Source organism: Balaenoptera physalus (assembly GCF_965194825.1).
Source record: "Balaenoptera physalus genome assembly, chromosome: 8".
NCBI lineage: Eukaryota > Metazoa > Chordata > Mammalia > Artiodactyla > Balaenopteridae > Balaenoptera > Balaenoptera physalus.
Window position 1 is genome coordinate 54,147,933 of NC_138887.1, and position 13,938 is coordinate 54,161,870.

The following is a 13,938-nucleotide window of genomic DNA, read 5'->3' on the forward strand; positions in this document are numbered from 1 at the left end:
ATTCACTCTATACCAGCAAACATTTCCAATGGAGCACAAGTAATGAATATATGTGTGTGTGTGTGTGTGTGTGTGTGTGTGTTCTCCTTAATGTTTCCACACCTCCCAAAACACAACAAATACCGAAATACCATACAAAATATTTTCTTGTGTTAGCGAAGAAAAATACCTGTTAAGAAGTTTGGGTCTCCTACTGAGATACAAAACCAAAAATAGAGCCTGAAACTCCTCCAGGAGGTGAACATGCAAGGAAGGAGTTTCCTTTTTTGCCAAAGATGTTTTTATTTTAGAATTAAAAAATATTTTTAAAGTGGGAGTCCCCTCTAAAAGACTTATTTTAAGGTCTAGAATATAAACATATAGAATTCCCTAATTAACTCTACCTTTACACCTTGTTTCTATTTTCCTGCTAATGGGAATTACTACCAAACACAGCCTACGCTGGAGAGAATTACTCTATTTTAAAAATTCTTTAGCTCTGTTTATACTTTCTTTAGCTCTAAATACGAAAGTTTCTTTCTTCATAGCCCAGTTATGTAGGCTTATTTTACACTACCTCAATATAGTCTATGTGGAAAATAATAAAAGAACACATAAACATAAAAAAATATGCAAAGATTTTGACATACACAACATCCAAAATAAATCAAACAAACACAGAGACTCACCTACTGGTACTGAAAGACTAAATGAAGATATTCTGTTCACCAAAAGTCTCTATCGTTTAGCTGTTACTATTTGGAGTAGAGGCTTGGCTTCCCTCTAAATTTAGCTCTGGTGCTACATTATAATCTGCTCCAGTGAGGGTCAGCCTTTATAAGGCACTCACTGAAGCTCTGGCCGAAGAAGAGCAAGGGCACTTTGACTAAGAAACTGTGCTAGCTTAAACCTGGGAAAGTAACAAAGGGAGAGTAACAAAGGCAGTTCTCTTAGGCCAATGTCAAAAGCTCACTTTTATTAGACTGCATTACAACTTACAAGTTGAAATAAACTAACATCATGATGATTTGGCTTCCATAAAAACTATAACCCAAACACTCACATAGAAAATAAGCTCATGGGACTTCCCTGGTGGTGCAGCGGTTAAGAATCCGCCTGCCAGGGCTTCCCTGGTGGCGCAGTGGTTGAGAATCTGCCTGCCAATGCAGGGGACACGGGTTCGAGCTCTGGTCTGGGAAGATCCCACATGCCGCGGAGCGACTAGGCCCGTGAGCCACAATTGCTGAGCCTGCGCGTCTGGAGCCTGTGCTCCACAACAAGAGAGGCCAATAGTGAAAGGCCCGCGCACCGCGATGGAGAGTGGCCCCCACTTGCCACAACTAGAGAAAGCCCTCGCACAGAAACGAAGACCCAACACAGCCATAAATAAATAAATAAATAAAATTAAAAAAAAAAAAAAAAAAAAAAAAAGAATCCGCCTGCCAACGCAGGGGACACGGGTTCGAGCCCCGGTCCGGGAAGATCTCACATGCCGCGGCGCAACTAAGCCCGTGTGCCACAACTACTGAGCCTGCGCTCTAGAGCCCGCGAGCCACAACTACTGAGCCCACGTGCCACAACTACTGAAGCCCGCATGCCTAGAGACCGTGCTCCGCAACAAGAGAAGCCACCGCAATGAGAAGCCTGTGCACCCCAACGGACAGTAGCTCCCGCTCGCTGCAACTAGAGAAAGCCCGCGCGCAGCAACGAAGACCCAACACAGTCAAAAATTTAAAAATAAATAATAAAAATAAATTATTAAAAAAATAAAAAGAAAAGAAGCTCATGTCCCACCAAAATGGAAAAGCTCCACGGTTTAAAATAGAATTTTAAAAAATTGTATGTAAAGTGGTAAAACAAAATGGATTTAAGTATTTCACATGTCATCTAAGAGACTAAATTTCTTGCATAGTTTAGAAGATAAAAGAAGGCCATAAAAATACTAAAACGATCCAATCAACCAAACATTAGAAACCAGGTACTTTATTAATGAAATAAACATTTTTGAATCAATTTCTATTTAAGTCTAAATGGAAAAGTTTAATTGAAAGATTTTTAAATCTAACATATTAGATAAATATCGCCCCACCTCACTTTATTAATCTTCTAACTGCCCTCGTGCTCTTTTCATATTCCACCCCTTACTCCCAACCAGACTCTGGGTCCAAGTGTGACAATGGGCCAGCAGCATTGAAGGGTCTCATGGCTATTGTGTATTAATCCTGCCACTTGCCCTGCCCACCCTGAGTAGATTGACACCTTGCGTGTTGTCTTCCCTCGTATTCTTCCTTAATTCTCTCCATTCTGGAAAGTGTCTGATCTATCACAGAAGGCCGTACCTTCTGGTTGTCCCTACTAGTGGATGCCTGTTCTCAACCAGTAATCAAGAGATCTGGCCTGATACTCTATTCTTGCCTGTTCTTCTGGTCTGGCTCATCTTTGAAGTATGATAATCTGCCTCATGTAAGGCATTTAATATTACTAATATATGCTACACATAAAATAACTATGCTATTCAAACAACCTTGACATTATAAATACGGATACTCTAAGGTAGAGTCAATCTTTTTCTATAAAGGGATAGAAAGAAAATATTTTAGGCTCTGTGAGCTACATGATCTCTGTTCCAACTACTCAGTTCTGCTGTTATAGCCTGAAAGCAGCCATAGGCAATATATAAATAGGTGGTCATGGCTGTATTCCAGTAAAACTTTATTTACAAAACAAACAGTGGATCAGAATGGGCCCCCAGGTTGCAGTTTCCCAACACCCATCCTGGCGAGGTGTACCCAACAGAACTATCTGTGACCGTGAAAATGTTCTATATCTGCACTGTCTAATATGGTAGCCACTAGACATGTGGCTATTGGACCCTTGAAGTGCGGTTAGTGTGACTGAGGAACTAAATGTTTAATTTTATTTAATTTTCATTAATTAAAATTAAAATTGAAATAGCCAACGTGTCTAGTGGCTATCATGTCAGGCAACCCAGTTCTAAAGCATTCCCTATGGCCCAACACACAAACTTGATAAAAAGGTGAAAACACACTCAAAGAATAGGAATTTTTTAATTAATATTTTTCAAATAAAGTAGCTCTGCAGAGCATTTTGCCCAAATTTCAAAACTATGTGGCTACAGCAGGAAAGAAAAGAAAAAGTACCAAACTTCAAAGTGAAACTCTCTTGGTACCGTCAATATTACTTAAGACAATGGGAAGAGAGAGACTTCCGATTCTAAGATAATAAAAATTATAGGGCAACAAGATTATCCCCAAAGTATAAAGTGTGTCATATAGATGCAATAACACCAGCACACAAAACTCAAAATATAACTGACCCACTTTACTGCAACGTTCTCAGGATGTACTCTGTGTTTAGGAGCAAGTTTCAAGAACTACCTTTTATTCTATATTTCAAATGGGTAAAATAATTTACCATAAAAGAAAACTAAAAATTGCCCATAATTATAAACTATTCTCCTTTCCATTAAAGCTAAAACTGCAAGAACAAACATCATAAACTCCTGTACAAAAAGTTGTCATATCTAGGGATCGGTTGGGTTGATAACATTGTAGCATCCTTCTCTCAAAAGAAAAACAAAATTAAATTGCTCTGTGAAACTTTAAATTATGAACATTCTAAAGCGATAAGCTAAATATTTGCCTATAATTACACTACACAATTTTGTTGCCCAGAATAACATTAGCTTGTTCAATATCCTTACCATGATTTTGTAACAGCCTCTCTGGACTCAAAATCACCCAGCCTCTACAACAAACTTTGCTATAGCTCCTAGAAAATTCTATCTAAGTTTCAGTATTTATAATAATTGAAAAAACATTAAAAATTTAAAATAACAAATAGCCTACCTATAAAAGAAAAAATGTTTCTAAATAAATTCAAATATTTCTTTAATACAAAAATATTACTGTTATATTCATATCCTCTTCATTCTTATAATTAATGATATAAAAGAACAAAGATATCTTTCTTAAAAAGCACAAACTTAAACTATAGTTCTCTCCTCAAAATTTTACAACGGTAGTTTGCAGCGAGGGACATTAATGGTAGGAACTTAAATTGTGCTAAGCAACGATCTTTTAAGAAAGAGGGATCAAAGCCCAAAGGAATTGTGTTGTGAAAAAAAGTACACTGAGTTAACTATATTCATCTAAATCTGCCTTAAGAAGACATAAAAGCATCGTGATTAAATTTTCATTATAATATTTCCAAATTTATTTCACTTCTTAAACTTTATTTTTGAATAATGATTCTTGCTTCCCTTTAAATAAAAATATTCCAGAAATTACATTTTAAGTATCAATGTACAACCTCTTCACTGAAATAAAGACAATGACATAATGTCACTTATTTCATCTCAATGAAGTTATTTTCAAAAACTTTCAAGAAGTATAAATTAACTCTGAAATAGTTTCACACTGCTTATCAATTCATGCCATCTACTCAAGGGACTCCGTAAGCAGTCCCTGGGGCAAGCACATGTCCTTCTCTGGGCCCTTCCACTTTCCCCAGTTGGGATCTCTCCCAGGCCCTTCCCTTCCCCCAACAACTGACCAGCCCCACTCAGCTTCCCAGATGGCCTAATCTTGCTGATGTCATTCTTATGTCTCAACACTTTGAAAAACACAAACACACCTTCAACTACACACCCTGAACATACTTTGGCTTTTAGAAAGCTCATTCCTCAAACATAACATTTCAGGGTATTTTAATGGCAAAATGTCTTAAAACCTCTGTTCTAGTTAAGACCCTTAGAACTTTTGTCTGCAAGACAACAGGATAGTGATAACAATTGCACACCTACGATATTTCAAGTTGTAAATTCAGAGAATTTAGAGGAAATGCTGGCGTGAAACAGAGAAATATCCAATGACTAAATGTCTAGCTGTGGTTTAAATATATTTATTAATTTATCAAGTATTTTAGGGGGGGCTTATTGTGTATCAGGCATTGTACTAGAGCACTGGTTTCACTCCAGGGTTAATTTTGTTCCCCAAGGGACATTTGGCAGTGTCTGGAGACATTTTTGCTTGTCATGCTGGGAGAAGGGGGGTGCTACTGGAATCTAGTAGGTTGAGGCCAGGGACGCTGCTGAACAATCTACAATGTTGTAGCAGAGCCCCCTACGACAAAGGGTTATCTCGCCCAACGTTTCAATTGTGCCAAGGTTGGAAAACCCTGCATGAAAGAGGAAACAAAGGTAAGCAAAGCCAGAGATGGGCCTTGCTCTCAAGAACTGAAAATTGTGCACACAGGTCTAAACACATCAGAGCAGCAAGCAGGCAGATATTTCCTTGAAAGACTTATTTCTGTTTGCCAAACATTAATGTCAATTGTAGACAAAACAAATGCATCACCGAGTAGCTCTAGTAGGGGGGGTGATGATAATGGGGAGGGGCTAGGTATGTATGGGGGGAGAGGGTATATGGGAAATCTCTGTACCCTTCTCTTAACTTTGATGTGAACCTAAAACTGCTCTAAAAAACAAATTAAGTTAAAAAAAAAAAAATCAGCAGGGAGTGGTGTTACATGCCAGAGAGCAAGTCAGTTGATTAAGGCTAATTTTGTATCAAACACAAAACTGATGCAAGTGTTTATGACTATCAGTACAAATAGAAGACTAGAAGATAAGTTATTATGGCCAGGGGGACTGAAGTCTGTTCCTCCCTTCTCAGCACTGTAATCAAGGAGGAGAAGATGACAGAAGCTTCTGGGAAAAAAAATAACACCCTAGACTGGTAACTAGTGGGAGAATGTTGCTTTGCAGCAATGGCTTTTACAAAACATGGGAATGAAACTTCAGGAAGTTCAAAGGTGGTGATGGACAGGAGTCCAAATGTCTTCTCACTTGTGAGTTCTCTCAACCAGGCCACTCCGGCCCCCATCCTCCCAGGAGGGGAACTGCCCAAGCCTGTCTAACAGATGAAGCTTTATTTGAAAGGTTGCACACACAAAAAGTTACCTACCATACATATGCCTATTTCACAATGAGGACAGCGTGAAATGGATAGAAATGCCCAAGCCTAGCCTGGGACTTAATGGGACACAGCACACTGATGATATGAAACTGTATTCCCAGATACAATTTTAAAGGAGTGGATTACAGTAACTCAAATTGAGAGAGAGAGAGAGAAAGAGAGAGAAGACCAGTGCCACATTACAAACTTTCAAGTATACTTTTTCAAAAGGCTTAAAGTCATTCATTTGCATTCATTTATTAAACATACCCCTATCTGGTACTGGTCAATAGGGATGCAGATGGGACCAATCAGACAAGATACATAGACAAGATGCATGGTGCTCACTTTCTAGCAGGTGGAGGTTTGACCCACGCACTGCACAAAAAAACCTGGCAGTGTGAGTTAAGAAGAAGTAATGGTCTCCAGTATGTTAAAGTACATCACATGATGAATTTGAGTTGCAGTTGTGTTTATTAATGCTTTAACAATTAAACGCGTGTTGCATTTTTGTTTTTTTTTTACGTTTTAACTTATAATGGATATCCATGAAGTATGGAACACTTTGAAACCCGAAGAACTAAACCTAGACCCTCATCTCACACCCTGATAAGGTTCTGAGATGTCACGCCACTTGCCTGAGGTCAGGCATTCCATTCTAACCTTGGTGATAAAGCAGAGATCAAAGCAGAAAAATCAGGCCCTCACAAACACAGAAGGGTCAGGGCCAGAACCCGTCAACTGTCTCCTTGTAGTGCACTTCTCCAAAGAACCAGCTGAAGTTGCTGGGTAACCATTCATATAATTCTCAAAGGCAGCTTTTTTATTATTTGCCTCATGAATTTTATGGTTTAGAGTTAGAGAGTGAAGCATAAATATTAATTTTAACGTCTAGTTCAGCACTTGGATAAACTGAATTAGCATATGTTACCTCCCAAATGCCAAATAGTTCTCCGTGGAGTTCTAGTAAGGAAAAAAACATTTGTCTTTAGCAAGAGGATTTAACAGAAATCCTGCCTCTTAAGGACATGTAAATAGTAGGAAATCTATGGCTCCATGGTTTCTGGTACTACTGGAGCTGGTTCTCAACTTCTTTCCTGCAGAGGCTCAATGCTAATGTAAACACCATCTTCACACTCTTCCACGCCGATGTGGCATCCTTTCTTCTAGCCAGCAGCTTCCTCTGTACCAGCAATGTGGGCCTCTCCTTCCTGTTTACAATAACCCCATTCTATTACCTTGTATACTGAGAAAAACATATGTCATGTTCTCTTTTTTCCTTAGAAATGATCACAAATCCAGGAAGCTGTCGAGGTTGGTTTGAAAAGCATTAAAGTCTTTTGTGTGAATATGCAAAAAAGAAGAGGATACAGTAGGATATTATAAAACTGCACACCCCATGGTGGTTTATGATATAGTCTCCATAGTGCTAAGAGTTAATATTCCTTACTGCTACTCACCTCTGCCTAGCAGTTTTCTTGAGATTTATTTAGAAGTCCCCAAAATAACAGTACATCTAACAATTATTTTTTGAAAGTCCTCTTCTAACATAAAAATAAGTCGAACTATGAAAAGAGGAAACACAATTCTACACATCTCACAAATTTGTTATTATTGTTTCCCTACTAATATATTATTATTATATATATAATTGAGAGAATTAAAGATAACAAAACAAAAAACAACAAAGGATACACCTGAAATTTAAAAAATCAAGAAAGAACAATGAAAGCACTGTCTCTTTGGCATTTGCCAAAAGAATGGTTCATTCAGTGAGTTACCTAAACCTTTTATTTCCAAAGCAGTTTACAAATAGGACTATCAGAATATTTTTTGGCACTTTTCACTCAACACATGCCAAATTTAGAACAGGCCAAATTATTCCAGTTGGCATTTAACTGCCTAAAAGATACTTGCTGAAGAGACCCATGGCCCCAATATAGACATCAGAATGAGTTAAGAATGAAAAGTATTCTTGTGTATACTGCAGATACTGGTATACAGCAGACTTTTAAAATTTAGAAATTATTCTAAATTGTCATGTATTTTTTCCCCTAATAGATACAAAGGAAAAATGCTGTGGAAACTAATGACAACCACAATCCTGCATTAAAATGACTCACATTAACCTGATTATTAAATCCCCAAGTTGCATGTCTCAGGTTTAACTGTTTCAGCCATGTCTTTATTCCATTCATCAATAAAAGTAGAAAAGAAAAAATCAGAACAGTCCAACTGGAAAAAAAATCAAACTGAGATTTCACAATTTCCTACTCATTTTATTTTCTAGCTATTTTGGCTATTGATATCCTAGCTATTTTGGATAATTTCAAATTAGTTTGTATTCAAAGGCAAAATATCCGAATAAGTATATGATTTTCTCTTCCATGGTTTCTTTTTATGTCCATTATTAACTTTCCTGCTACCACCAATTCCGAAGATACTGCTTTATAATTTTCAGTTTAGTCTAAAACATGTGATGTCATAAATTACTTGAGAGCAAGAACAAACCTAGTGTGCTTTAAAATATAATCTACCACTTCTGTGATTTTTAAAAAGTTGACATATTGAAGAAAACGTGCCTTTGAATGAAAAAAATTCTAGCTCCAATAGGGTTGGCCAGAAAATTACAGCCAATATTTATTTTATAAATATTTATAACATGTTATAATATTTTATGGAGTTGTTTTCTTGGGGGTTGTTCTCCCTGGAATGTTCTCCATTTTCTGGCTCGCCTGCCCAAATTCACCAATCCTTCCAGACTGTTCAGAACCTCACTTTCTCTAGTCCTCCCACTGAGCTCCACCCGTTCTGGAATCTGCACTTGTGATGGTACTGCTCTGGTTGGTGACTGGAGAAGGCTGTGTGGGGAAGGGGTCATTTGAGCTGAGAAGGATTGGAGTAAAATGTGATACGCAGAAATGGGTGGAGGAGGGCATTCTGGGAGCAGGAAGCCGGTGGGTGGGTAGGGAGTAACCACATTGTTCACATTAGAGCTGAAAGGCTGGCAGGAGCCAGCCAGCCACCTGAACAGCCAAAGGGAAGTTCTCAAAGGGGTCTAACCTGTCGGCTGACTGGGGGTGGGGGGGCGGCTTTTGGATGATGACTTTAGTCCTTATTGTTTCAGGGGCCGGCGGGTCTCCTAAAGGATAGTGGAGGCCTCTTAAGGACAAAGATCATGTCTTATCATTTGAGATTCGCTGAAAACAGATGCATACCAAGAACTTTCTTATTATTATAAAAAAAAAGTTAATCCTGATTAATATTTTTTAAAAAGTTAATCCTGAGATAGAATTACTAGAATTATATCTTTTATGAAAGTCTCTCTTGAAAAATAAATCTCTTCCAAACTGTAGGAAGTTGGGCTTATGGCAAATACTAATGTCTATACAATTTTACTTTAAAATGATTTCTTAACTAGGCCTGTAATTGTGTTATTCATCTTCTTCTCAACTGTAAAAACAGGTAGAATTGGCCCTAAAAATAACAACTAATTTTTATATAACATTTTATAGTTCACAGGGTATCATCAAGGATCCTCAAAGTCATCCTGTAAGTTTGGTTAGTATCCCTGTTTTATATATGAAGAAAGTGAAAGCAAGAGACATTGCCTTGGAAAAGCCATCTCATCACGGAGTCTTGGTTTTCCCACTCTAATTCTCAGAGCTATGGCTGTGCTTGGCTGTCTCCCAGGGCTCATCCATAATCATTTCCTACCAGGTCAGAAGAGGCTACTTAATGGGACTGCTTTACTCCACAATCAACAGACCAGGAAGAGATTTTACTCAGAGGCTGATGAATGTAGTTTTAAGGGCTGCTTTGTCTGCCGGGTCTTTTTAACACAACCCCGCAAGAGATAACCAAATAACAAGAGATAAAAACACCGATTTTCTAGCTTAAATGTATTTATTGGGAAGGTGAATGCTACCTTTTTCCTTCTGATGCAAAAATAGCTTTCTATTTTTAATTATTGGAACCGTTTTACTATACTCAGAGATAAGAGGCACCAGCCTTGAGTTTTAAATTCCACAGTGACATAGCTAATATATAAATATATATGAGTTGAAGTTGGATATACACTAATGTGTGCTTCAGCATTACCTGGCAATGAGACTGGATTGGCTACATTGTCCTTAGACACTGTGAAGGCTGGGCTTTGAAGCTTAATTAAATATTCTTTAAGAACTCTTCAAACCAAATCTGGGAAGACATGTTATAAATGATACCAAACAATTCCATGTTGGCTTCTGGAAACATTAACATTTCATAAGTCCAAAACATCATAAAAGAAACATAAACATCAAGACATGCAAGTTATAAAGTTTTAAGAATTCAGAAAGCAGTTGTCAAAACAAGCATTTAGTTAAGCCAATCCTGAGGAAGGACGTGGTAGGCACACCTCAGTGTGGTCCTCATTTTCATGCAGTGAGATACCTCCTCTAACTATTGCTCATGACATTACCAAAGTACTCCTTTTTTTGGAAATGCCTTTTGACTTGATTTATGTGACACAGAAGAAAATCAGTATCTCCACTTCATTCATGTCTTGATTTTCTCAGTTAAACTAAATATATTTGCACCCCTTGTTGAGACGTGTCTGCAAATTACTTTGTCAGGGTCTAAAAAAGATGAAGATTAGCTGCCAGTAGGATATTCATAAGCTTGTGACACAGCACTGAGATATGCCACCTACCTCTTCGTTTTGTGGAGAAGCTAAAAGGTGATGTGAACAGTTTATGGAACTGCATTGTTCACAAGACAGTCTTTTGCTGATTTAGGTGTAACTGTTTTAACATTAAATGGATAACCGCATAAGTGCAACTCTAAGTATAGAGAAAGAGCATTAGTATCCATATTGCTTTCTCTCTCTCTCTCTCTTTTTTTTTTTTTTTTGGTTTAAACTACAACGACAATTTCTTAGTGGCTGTAATACTTCCAGATTTCCTTTTTAAAACTTCCTTATGGAAAATCTCAAACATATCAAAAGCAGAGAGAACAGTCTAATGAAGTCAATGTACTCATTGCCCACCTTCAACCCTTAACAACACGGTGAACTTTGTCTCATTAATATTCTTACTCAGTCCCTGTCTCCCACTTTCAGAAAATTATATTGAAGCAAGTCTTAGATGTCTTACCATTTTCCCCCCTTAAACAATTCAGTACATATCTCTAAAAGATAAGGGACCTTTTAAACATATAACCACAATATTAGTTTCAAAGAAAATAAAAATCCTAATATCATCAAATATCCACTCAGTCAAGAAATGTACCTAAGAAAAGAAAGTTAAATGTCAAGGAAAACATTACCCCAAAAGTTACAACACTCAAAAATGAGCTATTCCTCTGCAATAAAAAGGAAATGGCATTCTCTTAACAGAGCTGTATGTACGTCAAGGGCTTCAAAGAGGGAGTCCAGGAACGGTCGGCAAAATTTGTAACATGTGCATATGAACAATTTTTTTTTTCTTGGTTGATAGCATTCATCAGAATGTCAAGCAACTTGAGACCGAAAACATTTAAAGACCTTCTGCCCTTGGTTATGATTGTGTGTGCTTAGGGCCACATCACCTCACATTGCCAGGAAGGATTAGTCAAGTAGGGAAACGAATCCACCTAAAATAACTTGGAGATCAAACTGAACTCAACTCAGCATGTACTGAGCACACACTAGGTGCGAGACACCGGGTCACAATCTTGAGAAGCAAAGGTAAACTAATCCTAGTTAATTTATAGTCTAGAAGGAGAAGGGGTCAAATAGATTTAAAAAACTGAACTAGGATGTCATGAAAAAGGTGCCTGCTTTAGGTTATTTTCATGGGGATCCAGATGAAGAAGCAAAGATGTTAATTTCAGGGTGCAAGGTGGGTGGGGACCAGGGCTCCTAAGAAGATAGGAGAAAATTAGAGGATGTCAGCAACTGTACCAGCAACTCCTGAGGAAACATTGTTCTTATCGCCCTTGCTGAGGGACAGGAATAAAAATGTTTACTAGAGCCTGTATTCTCCTCCTGGATGGGGTGGGAGAGGCGACCATGGAAGTATCTTGAAAGTTGACACTTCATCAGATCTGGGAAGGAGAGAAAGGCTCGGTAAAGAGGGAAGGGAGGTCATTCCAGGAAGAGAAAACCAGGAACAAAGGGGTGGAAAATACTGGCACGTTAGGGAATCATCAGTGAGGTGACCTTAGAGCAGAGTATGTGGGAGGGGCTGGCTGACTGGAAATGCCGGCTGGGACCAGAAGTCGGAGCCTCCCAGACCAAACCTGGGCTGGTGGAGAGGAACCAGAAGTAAGAGACCAGAGCCTCTATTCTGCGGCAGGTGGAGAGCCACTGACATGCTTTAAGTGAATCAGTTCTGTCTTTACAAAGTACGTCGCATCCTTGGGTGGATGATGAGTGCTCAGTGTATATTGGTGGTGGTGCCTTAATGGTGGTGCCTTGAATGAGCTGGATGGGAAGCAGGCTACTTAGGAATCCATTGCAAGAGGCCAAGAGACGTCCAGCGTGGTAGAAGTACAAAAAGGGATGATGGGGACACATATAAGAATTTCAGACATTTCAGAAATCATTATTTTTTAAAAGGAGAAGAAAGAAACAGAGACCAAAGCAACATATAAATTCTATTACACATTGTGGAACAATGTGTTAGTATGCTCGCATTTCTGTAAAAAAAAAAAAAAAAAAAAAAAAAAAAGTGGAGCTACACATATAAGCTATAAACACATACAATTTCTCAGAAAGGTATGAGAAAAATAGACACCATGGGTTGTAGGGCATGGAGAAGAAACTGTGCAAAGAGGTCAGAGAGTCTTTTGTACCTTTGGCACCCTAAACCACATGAACGTGTGAACGTGTTATCTATTAGCTAAAGAATATATAATTTCCCCCTTACTGCTAGCCACAGAGATAGAGAATAATGAAAAGCGAAAAGGTTTTGGAGACAGATCTAGGTTCCAATTTTGGCTCTGATACTTCCAAACTGTGGGTCTGTGGGCAAATTAACTTCTTTCTGTTTCTGTCCCCTTATTTTCAGAAACAGGGGTAATACTAGCTAGGTCACTACAACAATGATTAAACAAATCCTATAACAAAGCACCTGGTAGAATATCGGCACAGACTAAGGACCCAATAAGTAGTAGCTATTTTATTACCAACAAAACTTCTTTGATGTGAATACATTCTTAATACAAAAAAAGTTCCTTGATCTAGTCTAAGGTATGCTCATTAGCTAATCTTATTCCTACATTAAATATTAACACTGTCCAAAAACGATTAATGAATCCATCTGATGAACACAATCCATTACGTATCTGTTTCTAGAAATTTAAACTTAACATATTACTTATATGCATTTCTAGGCAGATGTTAGCTTTTTTACTTTAAATGTCATTGACTCTAGCTTTACTGAATTCATGTATTCACAGAGGACTAAATACCAACGAGGTGCCATAAGGCACCAGGAAAATAGATAATAAGTTGCTATCCTCGAGGAACTGACAACTTCAGTGAGACAAACAGGTGTGACCTTCAAGTAACCATGGCCCCAATTTGGCACAAGAGATGGAAATACTGGCAATGAAGCACCCAATTCTGTAACATCCCTTGTAAAATGTTAAGTCACATGGTAAGGGAAGGTTACTCCGCAAGCATTTTCTTAGGTTTCTGGGTTTCTTCTTCATGATACTGTGTTTTCAATCAGTTGTAACTGCGGCAATAGCAGCATTCTAAGTGTTACAAAAGATGGGTCACTCAAAAGCCTTACTACTTGTTTGAACAGTCACGTCATTATTAAAGCATTCCCAAACAAAAGTTTCTTTGTTATACATTGTGATGAATAATTTCAAACCATTTTCATGTGATATGTTCTGGCTCAGATCTGCCCCAGTCTGTAAAGATGAAGCCTTAGACAAGAAAACATCTGGGATTTGGGGAAAAAATTTTGTTAAAGGCAGGAAATAATGAACATCTTCCAGGATTTCAGAA

The 13,938-nt window shown here is 38.1% G+C and overlaps 1 protein-coding gene across 5 annotated transcripts in view; it reads right to left on the reverse strand.

Annotated features, from left to right (window-relative positions):
• BZW2 (basic leucine zipper and W2 domains 2) overlaps positions 1 to 13,938 on the reverse strand; it is a 57,209-nt gene that overhangs the window by 41,951 nt on the left and 1,320 nt on the right. The window contains exon 1 of one of the 5 annotated variants that reach the window (XM_082472730.1): positions 669 to 775. The exons of the other annotated variants lie outside the window; for them this stretch is intronic. The gene's annotated coding sequence lies outside the window, so the exon portion shown is untranslated. Of the gene's footprint in view, positions 1 to 668; positions 776 to 13,938 lie in introns of those variants that run through there. 5 annotated transcript variants of the gene reach the window in all.